The sequence below is a fragment of the Hesperophylax consimilis genome, chromosome 3 (assembly GCF_061612785.1).
Source record: "Hesperophylax consimilis isolate HC1 chromosome 3, BYU_Hcon_1.0, whole genome shotgun sequence".
Classification (NCBI taxonomy): Eukaryota; Metazoa; Arthropoda; class Insecta; order Trichoptera; family Limnephilidae; genus Hesperophylax; species Hesperophylax consimilis.
The window spans coordinates 2,040,058-2,057,963 of record NC_142838.1 but is presented as its reverse complement, the minus strand read 5'-3'; the positions used below and the strand labels follow the sequence as shown (position 1 = coordinate 2,057,963).

Here is a 17,906-nt window from a genome sequence, read left to right as displayed (position 1 = left end):
GCTATTTTAAGGAAAAAAATCTGAAGCGTTTTAAATTTCAATCACGCAGAAACAAGTATCTTGCCAATTAGTAAAAGTGGAAAGTTCTTTTTTCACTGAGCTTGTCAGTCGGATAAATGGATAAAAAAACTTTTTGTACAAGTGTGGCAAATTAAATTCAACTTGCAGCGTGTATCCCTAATAATGATAGAAAATTTTAATCACAAATAAAGTACCTTGGGAATATGTAAAAGTGGAACTGCAGCATTTCCCGAGAACGTTCGTCTCGGGTGTTTGAATAAACCATTCCTGCGCAGGATCGGCAGCTTGCACCCCTCCTTGAAAGTCGTATCCCGATCTTAATGCACATTACTGACTCGCCATTAGTTCTCCAAGGAGGGTACGGTGAGCGAATGAGGAAAACTTTCGTTTCATTGTAATTTAATTCGGTGTTTTTCGTCTTATCTCAGTTCATTTATCTTAACAGCTCCTCCCAGCAGCCATGAGCTGTTTCAATTAAGTCTGATGACGCGGCTCTTGTGCCAAGTTGCCTTTCTTGACTTGGCGGGGGATAATCTCTACTTTCAGCAACATCAAAGTTAGGCTGTATTTTACAATTATTCATCACGAATTCAAGCATTTAGAATAGAAAAAATTGTCTTTCTGGAGATGTTAATTTTTGTTTACCTGCGAGATCTTTTAGGCAGCAGTTTCGTGTGTTTTTATGGCATTTACCTTTTAAAGGGCATCGCTTCAAAGTTAGTTTACAAAACTTTGTTTATATTAAGTGTTACTATTTATGAATTGTACATAAGCTGGTGTAATAATGATTCTAAAAAATACTCATTCTGATAATAAACAAGGCGGAATTATGTAATTATTATGTTCCATTATATTTCATTTTTCAACTAATTCAATAGTTCCAAAACACCCTTCAATAAAACGCTTTAACAATCTCTGGTTCCTTGATCTAAAAACAAATCAAATCCATAAACTTCTCACGCGCGAAAATGATTAAAAAAATAAAATAGAAACATCAACCCTCTTCTTTGAGTCGATTTTCTATATTCTTTGAAAAAACTACGAAAATACTCCAAAAGAACTCTTATTTCAGCCAAGAAAGGGAATCCCAAACACTTTAGGAATTTTTGTGGAGATTTCTTTTGCTTCACCGATAAAAAATCCCCTCCACAAGAAGGCCGAGATAGATCTCACGATGTTGGACAAAATATGCTGAGCCGTTGAGTCATGTGCCAAAATTACCTACTTGATAAAAAATACGACAGAACTTTGTAAGGGGTGGTTGGAAAAATTTTACAACCGTTACAAATAAATGTTTACAGGGGTTATACAAATTTTACCGACTACTTATTTAAAATTATAACCAAGGGAGAGGATTTAAAAAAAAGTTGCGCCTATCCACAAATCCAAAGTATTTAAAATTGATGTTCACGTATATTTCATAATTTGACGTACGAGTAGTTACTAAGGCTTTGATCCAATTTTAGAGAAAAAATTTTTTTTTTACATTTAGCAAATGCTTTGTGAATAAATATAATTATAATAAAGTAGCTTTGTTTTTAATACCATTTTATTATATATATTTTGAATATACAAAAACAACCAGTTTCGGTTCACCCTGAACTTTCATCAGGGTCATTTAATTGTAATTATTATAAAAAAATGTGTCAATTTATGATCATAAAGTTCATGAACACAAACCTAAATTTATTTTCATTTTCTTTTTGTTTTCATCATCTTCTTCGTATAGAGGAAGAGAGTAGAATAATTTCAAGGAGGGTTGCTGAGAATATCCAGCTAGTCGATATTAGTTCAGCATGGATGTGTCTCCGGGAAACTGATAAAGAGAATTATCTTCTACAATGAGGTGTTCTATTGTTTGAATTTGTCCAAATAAAATGTCTTTTCAAGAATCCTTAAGGTCCTATTTCTATAAAACGCACTGCGAACGTGTGTATATATTCTTATTATGTAAGTCATGGTAAAAATGAATCGTTGTTTATTAGGAATAAAAACATCGTGCTACTGTTGTTGGATCCATACATTTATCGTTACGCAGGAATATTGATTATTACTCGTATATTGAATTTATTTCTTTACATTGCGCTCTGATTAGAGAGTTTATTTTTATACTTTAAAAATGTATTATCCCTTTTTCACTACTAATTCTGCCACTACTCGCGAGCATTGTGTGGTATAATGCTCCTATACAATACATTACACTCTTTCAATAAAAAGTAATTCCAACGGACCGTGTTAAGTCTAAAAAATGAATTTTATTGTAAAACATTCCAGTTCATTGTGTTTGCATTCGCATCACAATGGGCGGACGTGCTTTTGCGTATCGATATTTTTTTTATATTCGATTTTTTTTGTTTCTACCATTGCGCACAAGGTGGCTGGCGTTGTTTCCTATTTATTGTTAGCCCTTGTATTCCATGCCCGTCACGATCCTCCGGAGCGCACTTCGGCACTGGAATACATTAAATGCTGAAATTAGATGTTGTATCGGGAATAAGTATTGCTTTTAAGGAGAAGTGAATGAATTGGACCAGTTAGATTGGAGAAGTGCGCGGAAATATTTATGATGGAAGATTTTTGTTTCATTGTTAGATCGTAAAACAAATATTTGTTTACCTGCCTCTTTACCTGAAAACACTTTAATTTGGATATTCGTAATTTTTTATCAATAAAATATATAAACGCTACTACAAATTCTTATTACTTGGCATATTTAACATTTGGGAACAGGTAATACAAACAAGTTTCAAGGTTATTTTAAGAATAAATATTAAATCAACAGTTTTAGAAATTTCATTTCATAGAACCATTCCTCTTGTCATGCTAGAACACCTGTTCTGCCATGTGGTATCTTGAACAAGTCATGACGACGACTGCGGCTGAAGTTCTCAGGCACGTATATAAGACATGACATAGCAGTCCTCTTGGAATGAGCCATCAATATCATCATGCATCATATTAAAACTAAGTATTGCAAGATTTTGCAGAGCGTCTAGTTTCATTACTAAATCCATTCAATGCCTCAAATAAATCCACATCGTGCATGGTCCTCGTCTAGTTTCTTGACTAAATCTATTCGATGCCTCAAATCAGTTCATATCATGCATGGTCTTCCGATAAGTTTCGTGCATCGGCGTACAGACTTTTTCTGATGATTTTTCCTGGATTTGTTCCAGCAAATTATTTATACACTTAGTTTGGTGCGGAGTCCACACACCACTAGCATACTCCAGCTTACTTCTTATAATGCCATCAAACATATGGTTGGTTGATAAATATGTTGTATTATAATTCATAAAATACAATAAAACCTAAAAAATCTCATTTCGATTATTTAAATGAGACTCAGTGAATAAATTAATTCATTTTATCAAAATATTGCATAAAAATATGCATACTTTGAGTAAATTGAGAATTTCCGTATCGACAATGTAGATAATGTTGTTCTATGATCTATGTTCGATACATATTCTCTTCTACATCCTTCTTCAAACATCGTCTTAAGCTGTTATTCCAACCCTCGACATGATCCGACTCAAGTATTAGATTTGGCGGCTCCAAGTCTTCATAGGTCATCACGACCTCTTCCATCGACTTGCACGTAATATTATTTTTTCAGTTTGCTTTGTATTTAACCACTTTATTTTAAAATATCTCTACCGGTTTCAGAAATGCCCTACTTTCATTAGAAAAGATTATTCAATAATTTTTATTTATTGGTTTTTATGGTATAGATACCATAGATTGTACATGTTGTAAGTATAAAGCATAATATAAGAAGTTTTCACAGTCCTCCTCACTAGGGTTTACTGTTCTGTTCTGAAGCTTTATATTTAGTTTCTACTTGTCTTTACATTGTCTTTATAATGTTTGCAAGCTGATTTGTGTATTTCTGTGTTTTCACCATAGTTTTGAATACATTTATTTATTTTATTGATACATGATTTAGAGAGTACATGGGGTTTTTGTGATATTTCACCCACCATGCTAGGGATGACCCTGTGTTATGGCGGGCGAATTTAACATTTTGCGGACATAGAATCTATACATTACTATAATATAAGATAGAAAAATAAGAAAAATGATGCAAAGCTAGTTTGGGTTGGAAGAAGAGGATGGAGAAGTTAGAGAATTATAAGAAGATGAAAAATTTGAGAAATTATTAGTATATAGATGACACTAATTAATTATGTAAATACTGTACGGTATGTGTTTGCCTGCACAATAAAATACTGTAAATAATAAGCACCGGCACACATCAGCCCTCAACCGGGGTAATGATTTAAGTAAAACACCGTGAGGTGTTCTATCCAAACCATCATAAAAGAAAGACGATTCAAATCAAAATTCACATTTTAATCAAAAGTATTCTACTGGTATACAGAACGTACAAAGGGATGTAGCTTATAGGTGCTTCCTATTTTTTACAGCCAGCCCAATTCACAAAATAATATTTATATGTATTTCAATACAACTGGGTTTTAATACACAGATAGATAACTGAGACAATCGGAATTCTTTCAGCGATAATTTCAGATTGGAGCACATTGTGCATTATCGCGCCATACGATACAGCAAATGGCGTAGGCGACTGCTGTAGCAGTGGCCAGTTCAATTGGTAGCCAGCAGGAATCGGCCAGCCTCTAGGTTATCAGCATCAATGGCTAATTCAGTCAGTAGCCAGGAAGAATTTGCCAGCCTCTAGGTTGTCATCATCAGTGCTGGTTCAGTCGGTAGCCAGGAAGAATTGGCCAGCATCTAGGTTGTCAGCATCAATGGCTAATTCAGCCGGTAGCCAGGAAGAATTAGCTAGCCTCTAAGTTTTCAGCATCAATGGCTAATTCAGTTGGTAGCCAGGAAGAATTGGCTGGCCTCTAGGTTGTCAGCATCAATGGCTGGTTCAGTCGGTAGCCAGGAGGAATTCATCAGCCTCTAGGTTGTCAGCATCAATGCAGCAGGGATTGGCCAGCCTCTAGGTGATCAGCGGCAGTGGGCATTTCAGTCGGTAGCCAGCAGGTATTCGTCATCCTTTAGGTTGTCAAAATCTGTGGCTGGTTCAGTCGGTATCCAGGAGGAATTCATCAGCCTCTAGGTTGTCAGCATCAATGCAACAGGATTTGGCCAGCTTCTAGGTGATCAGCAATGGGCAGTTCAGCCGGTAGACAGCAATTATTTAGTGGCGGCATGGTCATTTGATTATAAGAGCCGGCACACGGAGACGCCCCATTGTGATATGAATGAATCAATGATGACAGATGCGTCTGGCTCAGCTGATAGAGTGCCGGCCGTAAACAGCTCTTGCAAATAGTTGTAATCTTTAAAATGATTGTGCCGTGATGGAGGAACAGAAGCGACTACAGATTTCAGTTGACACACAGGAATTTATAATTTTTAATTATAATTAACAGATAGCGTTTTAACTGAAGGTGTTCCGTCCACTCGTGGTAATTTTTGAAACTTGAATGCGCCAATATTGTGTTTTAGTTGCTATTTATAATTTCTCTTAAGTTCTTGTGACGTCAATATCATCACCACAACTTGTTTACGTTTCAGACGCAGGTGTTTTTAGGTGCGAATAATATTTCGGCCGGCGACTGGTATTGTCGATATTTTAATTCCGTTTTAGAAAATAGGGTTAGCGAAATGTTTCATGTTAGATTCAATCTTTTTGCCGTCTGGTAACAGATTGATATATTTTTCAACTGGTAAATATTATGCTTTGGGAAAAGAGGTCGTCAAACTTGCAGGTTTTCAAATTTAGCTGCAATTAAAATTAAATGCAATAAAATAATTGTTCATGTTCGATACACATACTATACCGCTAAGTTAGGGAATAAGGATATATTATGATTTGTCTGAAAGATAATTAAAGTGATTCAATTACAATATTTTTTTTTAATTTGGTAAAGAATTAAATAGTTTTGTTGCATGAAATTTAATATTTATTTGTCCAAAATATATGTTCTCACTGGGAATAACCAGTATATTTTGGGTCATTATCTTTGCGAGTTTGGCAGTGGAGTATTCAAATATGTTTTTTTATAGTTAATATAAAAATTTATCGGAGAAAAAAAATACATTGAAAACTTAGTTATTTAGGTCTCAATATTCTTCTGGTGCAGGGAGAGGACTTTTAAGTGAAGTAGGAGATTTTCAAATATTGTCAGGTTATTCGTAACATTTTTTTTACGAATACGTATGTATGATAATGTAGTCATATTGTTTCTTTAAATATAAAATGACTATTATATTTTTCACCATATTCCTTATCTTATTCTAATATAATTTTACGAATATAGAGATATTTGTGTGTTTTTTTTTAAATTTCACTGGGAAAGCCGTATGAGCGTGGTGAATAATATGTTTATAATTCAAAACAATAAAAACATTTAATAAAAATGTTTCATATTTTCGAAGGAAGCAAATACTTTGGGGTGTGACATATTGAATGAAAAAACATACACTTAGTAAGACACCACTTTATTTTTGAATTAATAACAATAGCCAACCGGGTTTCGCTTGTCCCAAGCTTCATCAGGACTAAATATCAACTAAAGCAAATTAGATACAGGCACATATAAATATAGGTAAATGAAAACAATGAGTGAAAGAGATACAAAACAGATAGAAAGAGATGCAAATAGAAAATGTGGAGACAAATTATTAAGGATGATGAGGAGGGTGGGGGGGAAGGAAATAACAGTTTCAGCGGCGGAATAAATTTAATATGGGACTATCAGATAAATTAATTTGGTTATTTATTATATTTAAATTATTATTAACTGCTTTTTTTATTTCAAGGGCTTCTAAGTTGTTTAATCTAATTCCAGATCTATTTTTATGCAATATTTTAGTTCCCGAGATTTTATCGAATGAAAATTCGCGAATCATTTAATAGAATCTAATCATTCATTCGATAAAATCTCGGGAACTAAAATATTGCATAAAAATGGATCTGGAATTAGATTAAACAACTTAGAAGCCCTTGAAATAAAAAAGCAGTTAATAATAATTTAAATATAATAAATAACCAAATTAATTTATCTGATAGTCCCATATTAAATTTATTCCGCCGCTGAAACTGTTATTTCCTTCCCCCCCACCCTCCTCATCATCCTTAATAATTTGTCGCCACATTTTCTATTTGCATCTCTTTCTATCTGTTTTGTATCTCTTTCACTCATTGTTTTCATTTACCTATATTTATATGTGCCTGTATCTAATTTGCTTTAGTTGATATTTAGTCCTGATGAAGCTTGGGACAAGCGAAACCCGGTTGGCTATTGTTATTAATTCAAAAATAAAGTGGTGTCTTACTAAGTGTATGTTTTTTCATTAAAAATGTTTCAGATTTATATCAATGCTATTTTAGTACCTACCTATAAGTATAAGGCTTGGTAAATGTCGGCAAAATCTTTCACGTGGTTAACTCACTAAGCACTAAGCTCTAAGGGAATATAACGTTATTGTTTAATTGGCCGTTCGAGATGTAATAAATGGCTGCAGAAATGTCATAAACTTATATGATTTCATGCGACATCCGTTAATTCGCTGGGATCGATGGGAATATAGCCGATTAATACAGTAATAAGCCGACTGGCACTGGAGCGGCTTACTATAAATGGATGGTTATCGAATTTACTGCCCACAAATGAGTCGGATAACCCGCGCAACAGAAGGAACCCAAAACGCCGATTATCCGTCAGTAATTGGTGACGTGGGTTACTGGAAAATCGATTGAAATAGAAAATTGGGGATTTTTTCCGTAAAACCGCATTAGTTTTTATCAAAAAATCATTCAGACCTCAATTGTATCATATATATTATTAATATTATAAGTATTGGTAACTCTGTAATTATTGCAGTTCCTAAAGTAAATTTCATAAAACCGCCATATTATTACTATGAGGTTTATAAAAGTAAGCGAGCAAGAAGATTGAATATACATTCAATATATTTGTATCTGTCAGCAAGGAAACGTGTCAAATGAACGTAACAATCACCTGTGAAAGGATAATAAGTAACTCACGTGTCCTGTGACCGGATAATCGACGTTCTCCTGCTCTACGCCGTAAACAGTAGTGAAACTTACGCGACAGTAGTGATTGGTCGGCCGTGTGTCACGTGACTGGCTCAGCAGTGCGGTGTTGTATTGGACCCAAATGGAAAGATTTGTGGTAGCGTTTCTATTCCATTAAATCTGTTTATGGTCCGCCCGCATGACATTCCGCAATAAATACTCGCCCATAGCGGCCGGACGGACTATACGAACTACGAACCCACAATAATAATTACACGTAACCCACTAAATGCGTAAACATATAAGCGCGATCTTGTAAACACTCCAGGGAGCAAATCACAACAACCCCCTAACAATTCACAAAAAATATCACTGACAACTTTCATCAACCAATTTGTTTTGTGGTCACAGAGTTTCAACCTAAGAAACGTTCTGTATATATTGATTTGTTGAATAACCGTATACTTCCGTACTCGTAAGTTTCTATTTCAAATTGATAAATATATGATATAATTTTATAGTAAGGCTCTCGACTAGCAAGCTGGAGGTCGCGGTTTTTAATTTATTTTACTTAACATATTACTCATTTAAAATAATATATAGTATATTTATAGTATATATTGGGAGATACTCCCAGTATCGCTCTGGTGTAAGACCACCATTCAGAATTGAAACTTTGCTTGAAACGGCTTTGGTACTTCCCAAGCTTCCTCTTTTCTATTTCCTTCCCCTCCCCACTACCTTCAGCCTCACAACGTTTCCCAGTTGGGGATGCCATGGTCTCACTTGCTCTAGACGGTTTCACATAAAACAAAATAAAGTATAGTTTATTGTTGAATACGTAAGAGTCCTTAATAAGAGTAAGTGTTTAGCAAGAAACGTGCTGAAAACTTATCATAAAACCTAAATAATTACTTGTTGAAGTACATACATTATTCAGAATTTTCGTTTGAAAACAAAAGTATTCATTGGTAGTTAAGATGAACTTATTACAAGCGTCTGCTATTTCAAACTTATCAATTTCATTTGTTCGCAATTATGGCTTTTCAAGTACAAGTTTTATCAATAATTTGTATAAATAAGTTAGTGATTCCGTAAATTCTATTTCCGAGCTTGTAACTTCTGTGGTAGTATGTTGGAAATCGACTAAATGCCTAAACCACTTTCGATGAGACCTTCACTAGTTAATGAATTATTGACTATGAGCATATTGGTTGACATTGATCTACGTCATGTCGATTACTTCGAATTTAATAAGGCACAGGTTTTAAATTATAATTTTTAGTTGTATTCGTACCATTGATTCAAAATACAATGTTAGCATTTAGTAATAGCTGTTATTTATAACCGCACAAGAGTCTCAACTGCTACGAATCATATTTATGTGATAGTATTTTACTAGTACTGTATAGTACAAACAACAGTATTTTATGTTATATATATATATATATATATATATATATATATATATATATATATATATATATATATATATATATATACATATATTTATTTAAATATTTACAACAGTATTTTATGTGATAGGTATATGGACTTCAATATAGATTACATTATTTTATACGTCATATTAATTTATTATTTAGTTTTTATTTTTAAAAAATACTCATTTATGTCTGAAAACCACTTTACTGGTTATTTATAAAACACCTACTGGATTCGGTTCAGCATAAACCTGCCATAAGTATGTAATATAACATTAATTAATAAAGTAAGGAAAATATTATTTTTTCCCACATCTCAATATGTTCGCCATATCTAAACAATATAACACGTTTAACTAAGCTACGAGCAGTCACGTCATTGTTAAAAAAATAATATCATTCAATTTAGGGAAAACAGATTTCAAAGTACCCCACTGAAAAGAGAATCTATTGATACAATTACTTTCTCAGTAAATCGGTTCTACCGGTAATAAATCATTTTAGACTTAATAATTGATAATGAGCAGGGCTAAATAGAATCAAATAAATAAGTAGTCTCAACATAGCCTAACCATAGTTTAAAAATGGAATTGAACGCCAAAATAGCTGTCACAGTAAATAAATACTTAAATAATTGCAAAAATAATTAATGACATCATTAAATTTAATGGACACAAAATTTAAAAAAAATAAGAGCAATTCTACGAATTAAATACAACAAAAATTAAAAAGAAGCATTTTATGTATTGTTTCATATATTTTTCTGTACTCAATAAAGTAGTACACGATATATTCTAAACAAAACATTTTATATCAAAATTATAATGTTTTCATATGTCTAACTATAAAATGATTGCCACCTGTATATGTTCATTACCATTTTTTTTATTACGTTCTCAAAATAAACGGCATCAAATGATTGTTGCAAAAGAGTTTGCTAATAATTTATGGGAATAATTTTTTATTAATTAATAAAGCAAAATCCTGATATGCTTATGTGTTAAGACATAAATGAAAAGGCTGTGACAACCTTTACTGCCCATATAAAAGGTATTCTTTAATCTCAAAAAACACGTATTTTCCTTCTTTATTTTCATTTAAGTTCCGTGCACTACGTGATTTACTTTAAATCTAAGTCCCTGCTATAAACCTAAACACTTTTTCCACGATAAAAAGAACCGTTAAAAATACTTAGATATAAAAGAGCGATAAAAAATCCAATTGACAAAAAACATAAAATCTTTGGTCCAATTTATCACCGAAAGGTAAGAATGGCAATTTTGGTTATGGGCCGAAGATTTCTGGGTTGCTGCAATAATTTCGGTCACATTTCTCACTGAGAGGGGCTTTTTGATTCATTCCTGCCCTGCTACGACGCAACGGGCCAAAGTTGTCGTTACACTTGAATTATGCCTTACGAATAGCTCAAGGCAGTTCCGATTCAATGGCGGAAACCGTAGCACCACTCTACCGCTACGGTGCTACGGCGTAGAGGATGTAATAATATACTTTTCAGCGAGGAATATATTTCTTGTCTTCGCGGTGCTTTTGCTATTGCCCTGCCGATACAAACGGCTGGAAAGTTTTTATTTCAAATTTGGAATTCCGCATTCAAATCAATTTGTAGGAAGCGGTAAGTTTTTTATTTATGGATCTTTTACATAAATAATTCAGAGAGAAAATATTTTTGTCCAAAAATTTAAATCCTTTCAACCGTTGAATTATTAACATTACGTCTGATTTTAAGATGATCTCTTCAATTAAAAAAAATATATCATTTAAAACTATTAAATATTTGCCGACCGACCAAAGTGAGTGTTGATACCAATATACCTACAAGAAAATAAAATGTTTTTACATTAGCTCCACATCCTAGAGGAAAATAATTTCCCTCTAGGCCAATGTCATTTTTTGAGATGCTGTGTGGAGGGTTGGTTAATGAAAAACAGGAAGAAAGGAAGATCTGAGAAGGAAAAGGTATTAGGGGTGGGCAGGAATCTGGGAGTAAGTGTGTAAGTATGTAGTGTGTCCAGGAGTAACGGACGTTTGAATTCATCCTAGATCCGCCTCCCAAGTTGGAATAGATATAATTTAATTTCCATTTTGGTATTAAATATTTTTGTAAAACTTTGGTTGCGTTTGGTTGGTAACCAATACATATTTATTTTTTTATCTCTAAAAAAATTTCTACACCAAGGGCTATGAGACCAATCTCTAAATTATTTTATCCGATATTCGTGATATTCAAATATCCGAACGTGTTAAATGATTGACAAATCTGTATTCAGTCAACAAATCTAAAATTATTCCATTTTCCCAATTTTCGATAATACAGTAAATAAACGGTCAAACAATGGCGCCGAGTCAACACGGGCTTGAGGCAGAGTGGCGGAGCAATCAACAAGCTATCTATCGATATATCGAAATCATATAACTTATCCCTCTCTCACGAACTGCAAATGGACTCGCTCTTCGCGAACTTCTCAGGGCATTATAATATGAAGTACGTCATAAAATACTGTAAAGAATATCTCGTTGAAGATAGTTGTGCGTTTTCTGGATTTGTCACATTTGCAACAAGATTATTCATTTTGCTCATCAATAATATTTTCAATATCTTGAGCGTTGTACATTTTGTAACATTTAAATAAATTAAATAACTTAGTGAACACCACTTTATAATAAAAAGGGATCGACATGTTTCAAAACCAAAGGTTTTGTCATCAGGATAAACGTATACAAATAAGTACTTATAGACATAAATATAACATCGAGTAAATAATTATTTGAAACAAATTGAATGATCTTATTATAGGTAGTTATTGCAATAATGTACATAACAAAACTTTTTATATCAACGTTTGGCACAGCATTGCAGAGTCGATCATCAGGGCAGATGTGTAATGACACATCTTACATCTGTCATCCGCTTATACATCTGCCCTGCCATCTGCCCTGATTATGTACCATGAAATGCTGTCCGAAACGTTGGATAAAGAAGGAGGTAGCGTAACACAGCGTAATATGCAAAAAATAAATAAAACAGCAATGTATTTACATTAATGTGTTAGTTATATACATAAATACAGTAATTACCTATTTTATTATTATTTAATTTACTTTAAATAATTGTCTTTTTAAAATAATAACTGCTAAATAACAGTTAAAAACCCGCTCCGCGAGTTTTTTGCTGCTAGGCCCTGCGGGTGGCATATAGTTGGGCTTCGCCCAGTTTAAGTGATCCTAACAACAGTTACATTTAATAGGTCATTCACAGAGAGAGGGTGAGTATATATTGTTAATAGATTATTACAATATAGCGCCCCTGAGGTGATATCTCACAAAAGCGGCGCTATACAAATTGTCCAATAAATATAATGTTTACATTTTATTGCGTACGTATGCATTAATATACAAGGGAAATAGATAAAATAATGTAATCTTATTAAACTTTATTTCATTAAAACACAAATAACTTTGTTTACATCACTTTATTATAAGCAACCACTAAATGTTTCATGAACAAAGTTCACCTCATCAGGAGTAAGTATACTCCGAAGTCAAAAATTAAATATAGATTACAATTGGAAAGAAGAAATGGAAGGAAGGAGGGGGAGGGGTTTAGAGTGGGCGGGGTTTTATCAGAATTAGGAATTACAAAATCGTTAGACGGGAAAGTCCAGTTGAGTGGAATAATATTTAAAGAGAGTTAATTAAAAAATATATTTTTAATTATATCTGCTCTTATATAAATATGTTTTCTAATTTATAAAAATATAATTTTTTTATTTGCGATGCTTTATATCCTGTGTGAAGTATTTTAAGACCTGAAAAAACAAATAGCATATAACCATAAAACAATATATTCATAAAACTCTTCTAATAAATTGATAGTTGAAACACTAAATAAAAAAAATAAACAAAATCGATAGATATAAATAAACAATGGCGTAGAATTCTAATTGTGGATAACGATACTTCCAAAATTATAAATAGAAACATTCCTTGTACTATTCAACCGGCGTTTTACACTAATAATAAAATGAAGAAATATATTCTTAATGATAAACATAGCGATAATCAAACAAAAAATCGGGAGTTTATTAACTCGATTGGGATGATTGTAATTTCTAACAATGATAGAACCAATAGAAACTTTGAAATCAGAACTAAAGAACATCTCGGAGCTCTAAATGGAAATAGTGAATCCGAGTTCGATCATCTTTTAAATAGTGATCACACTTTTGATAAAGATTCAGGTGTTAAAATACTTCACACAGGATATATAGCGCCCTTGAGGTGTTTTTGCACAAAAACGGCGCTATACAAGTCATCCAAGTATTATTATTATAAAGCATTGCAAATAAATAATTTTGAAATTTCAGAAATAAGAAAACATATTGTAATATAAAATCAGATATAATTAATAAGCCAAAAAAATTATAAACCCTCTTTTAAATATTTTTCCATTCAACTGGTCTATCCCGTCTAACGATAATGTAATTCCTATTGCTGATAAACTCCGCCCACTTCTACCCCTTCCCCCTCCTTCCACTTCTTCTTTCCAATTGTAATCTATATTTAATTTTCGACATCAATGTTTATTTATTCCTGATGAAGTGAACTTCGTTCATGAAACATGTAGAGGTTGTATATAATTTAGTGATGTCAACAAAGTTATTCATGTTTTAAGAAAATAAATAATGCCATCATAAAGTGATAAGCTTCCAGAATAAATCTTCTTATTAAACGCTTGTTAACGGTCAATTAATTTTGGGTAACTAAGCGTATTTGTTAGCTGCGTATTTAAATATTTGCGCCAGTCAATTGGTTCGTTCTTATACCGCCAGAGGGGCAGAGTGGTCGAATTTTGCCTGCAGCCCCCCTATTCGTGATTAACCCGAAACATACGATTTGAATTCGACCAATCAGAGGGCCTAGATCGCCCAGACGATAGCGTAATAATACTATCAGATTTATCACCGCCCATTTTAACATTTTTGTCCACTTATAAAATAAATTATTTATCTTTACTTGTTTGTCTATTTTTAAATATCGTAATTTTCACTAAACGTTTATTCCTATGAAAAAACCATTGGTTTTGAAACATGTCGATCTTCTTTGAAAATAGTGGTGTTTACTAAGTTATTTATTTAATTTAAATTAAAATTTCGCCACGAAGTGATTTTGCAATTATTAATATATTTAGAAGTTTTATTGTTAGCTTAAAGATAAGAGTAATTTATTTTTGGGGTATTATGCCATGTTGTGCTACCTCCTTATTTAGCCAACATTCCGGTCAGCGTTACAGTGTTCAGCATCAGGGCAGATGTGTGACAACTGTAATGCTGTCCAAAACGTTGGCTAATGAAAGAAGTAGCGCAACACGGAATAACTCAAAAATAAATCACTATAATACTATTTGCCGTGAAAATCTCGAATCTTAGCATAATTATGTCAAAATATTAATATGTTATCCCATTTTTACTATATAATGAAAGGCTTATTAAATTTATTAATAAGGGCAATTTTCTGATTGACAGTCGAATTTGACATCGTAAAAAAACTATTCTACTTGTATTTGTATTATTAATGTTTGTGTTCTGTTTTTTACTGTTTAACATATTTTTTTCATTTTCTTTTAGTTCATGCAACACAAATATTCACAATTTTAGAATTGAGTATATAAACCGCAGGCAAATAAATAAATTAAGTCAAGAATCAACATAAATTTGTTGCTGTAGGAACAACGAATCACTTTAATACTAAGTTGGAAATTATTATTCGCAGAAGTGGGGCATATCAAAAGTTTATTCATATCAAGCTTAACGTTTACATGTGATAATGATTGTCTTCGCTTCAGAACTTGATATTAAAGTAAAACTACTTACTCGCGGCAAAACTATGTCCTAAACTACCTCTCCAAAGTTTCCCTCAAGCATCACCCTGACACTTTGTCACTTTTTATGAGAGTGAAACCTTCAGAATTGTTCACATTATTTGAAAACTCTCTGGAATTTTTTTGATTTAAACTACTATTTTAAATATTATTTCTGCGAAGGAACTAAGCACAATCCAGACCTTTAACTTTTTTCCTGGCGTGAGATGTTGCCGGTCACATGTATAAAGTAAAACGATGCCTGTCAAAGTTTTTTTTCTTCGTGTGGTATCGCACAGGTTATTCAACCGCCCGGAGCCACTATCATTGAATCATCTAGTACAATGATGCTCAAGTGCTCAATATTGACAAACTGAATTTTTTTTTTTTTGGTTCAATCTTAAATCATGTACGGAATAATAGAATGGGGTGGTGCGTTTCATGTACATGTAAAACCTTTAGAAATAACTGAAATTTATATTATCAAAGTTATGTATAATATGAAAATAAAAATTTCAACATATGAGTTATATGTACAAAGAATCTAAACTATTCTGTCTCCGTAAACTATTTATTTTGCAAACTATGATAGAAAACAAAAAAATTCTAAATAAATGAAAACAGAATCAAAATTAAAAATAGTAATGTATTTTATACTCCCAAAACGAACACCAAACAAATGCAAACACACCGCAGTTTCATTGGACCTCCTACTTTCAATTTTTTAACTGAAAAATATTCAAGTGATAACTAAACTTCTTCAATATTTAAAAGAGTTAAAATTATGGCATTTCAATACAGCAGTTGAAACTTTTTTATTTAATTTGTATCAATTTAGGTTTCTCACAAACTATTCACTTATTATTACACTAAACAGTCATAAATTCACTATACACCATTGTAAACACTTTTTATACAAAATCGATTGTAATCTCGTTTTTTTTTTATATGCCCACAGTTTGTTTCTTTCATTCTAGGTACAATAATAAAATGTATTTAACTACATTACCCAAGTACAGGCTGAGCTTTAGTGGGTTCCTATTATTCTTATTGTTTTTTATGATATTGTCCGTAATTAATGTAAAAATTGGGAAAAATAATGGTATTAAAAAAAATTTAAAAGTGACAAACAATTTTCGACCGAAGATCTAACTTATTTATTTTAAATGTGTTCGTGTGACATAGAGATAGGATATACACAGCTTGCCATGGTAAACTTTGCACTCAGCGTTGTAGCAAACCTAATTATATTTCTAATATTCGTTCTCCATAGAACAAGCATAAACAAAGCGCCGCTTGTGAAAATTTTATATCTATAACCAAACTGATAAATGCTCTCGATTTTTATCATTCTAAAATACTTATTAAAGAACATATAAACATCGCTTATTTTTCCATTAAAATTATTAAATATTCTCACTTAAATAAATTTAAGATACATATTCACCTTCCCTATCTTAATAATCAATAAAAATGGTCTTGAAAATCATCGAACTACAAAAGCCAGAAACATTTGAAAAATTAGAGGTGCGCATACCAACACTGTGAACATATTTTTAAAATAAATTAAATGGAAATAGGATCATCCAAATACAACTTACAAAAGGTATATTGATACCAGCGAGAGCTTGTACGTACGTTATAGACGATCGTCCTCTTCCTTCTCACACGTCTAGCGTGAAAATGTAAAAGAAAACAGACAATATAACGATGACATTACGTACGACCTTTCGCTGGGACTAGTATATATAATATATTATTATATTATACATCTCATGCGCTTATAAGTGATTGGATATTTTCATAATTTATTCAACACGGAAATGTTGCCACGATCCCGAAACTCCAAGAAAAACGAATGCGGGGATGATTTATATCCAACTTTTAACCCAGTATCCATGTTGATTTGCTCTGGAATAAGTAAATAGACAAGTTCTTGTCCAGAAAAATTAAAAGAAAACGGCGAACTGTATGTTTCCTTCATTTACTGACCATTTTTTTACATTTTATCATGCGACCTGTCATAGAAGGGCCTTACTTTGCTCAATTTAAAAAAGTTAAACTTATAACTTGTTGGTATTTAGGAAAATGGGTGAAAAATCGTACAGAATTTTTCTCTTGGCTCCAGTCGTATTTTTTTTTCGATGTTAAACGGAGCTGAATAATCACAAGAATAAAAGACGAATCCCCTTTATATACATCTAAAACATGTATCCATAAAATAAACGCTTTAAGAAGTGCAAGCAATGCCTTCAAAATTTCAGTTTTTGAAGTGAAACTTCTTTACGCGCGTCATGCAATTTCGAGGAGTAAAACCAACTCATGACCGAAACGAAAATGCGGGACCGATTAAAGTTCATTTGATGTAGTAAAAGTTTTGAAGTAAAATATAAATGCTTCTTAGCTCATCTCGACAACTGGCGTTGGTGGTGTAATGGTCAGCATAGTTGCTTTCGAAGCAGTTGATCCGAGTTCGATTCTCGGCCATGGAATATTATTTTTTTGTTTTTAAGGAATTTTTTTTTTTTAATGGTTGACCATAATA

General features: G+C 32.5%; 1 protein-coding gene across 3 annotated transcripts in view; it reads left to right on the top strand.

Moving 5' to 3' along the window:
* LOC149424825 (agrin-like) overlaps window positions 1-17,906 on the top strand; it is a 236,183-nt gene that overhangs the window by 175,778 nt on the left and 42,499 nt on the right. The gene's annotated exons all lie outside the window — the stretch shown is intronic.